Source organism: Buceros rhinoceros, unplaced genomic scaffold (assembly GCF_000710305.1).
Source record: "Buceros rhinoceros silvestris isolate BGI_N320 unplaced genomic scaffold, ASM71030v1 scaffold25257, whole genome shotgun sequence".
In the NCBI taxonomy this organism is placed as follows: domain Eukaryota; kingdom Metazoa; phylum Chordata; class Aves; order Bucerotiformes; family Bucerotidae; genus Buceros; species Buceros rhinoceros.
Genome location: NW_010424356.1, coordinates 17,685 through 17,938, shown reverse-complemented (window position 1 = coordinate 17,938; position 254 = coordinate 17,685). Strand labels below are relative to the sequence as shown.

Sequence of the window (254 nt, the reverse complement as noted above, 5' to 3'; positions counted from 1 at the left end):
GGGGGTCAGCAACGCTGTGCCTGAGCCCTGCCTGCACCACGCTGCCAAGGCGCCGAAGAAGGGGAGACACGAGAAGCCACCAGGGATCAGTCCCTGACTGTGCAGGTGAACAGACTCAATGGTATAAACTCCTCTGGGCTGCAGCATCCACAGACACCACCAGATCCAAGCCACGGCAGGACCAAGCGGCTGCCGGGGTGGCATCCCGGCTGCCCCCCCACAGGGCACGGGGCGCCAACAACTCCCCCGGCTTC

General features: G+C 65.4%; 1 protein-coding gene across 1 annotated transcript in view; it reads right to left on the bottom strand.

The window, feature by feature from the left end:
- LOC104497513 (pre-B-cell leukemia transcription factor 3-like) overlaps window positions 1-254 on the bottom strand; it is a gene marked incomplete at its 5' end in the record, with an annotated part of 7,229 nt that overhangs the window by 757 nt on the left and 6,218 nt on the right.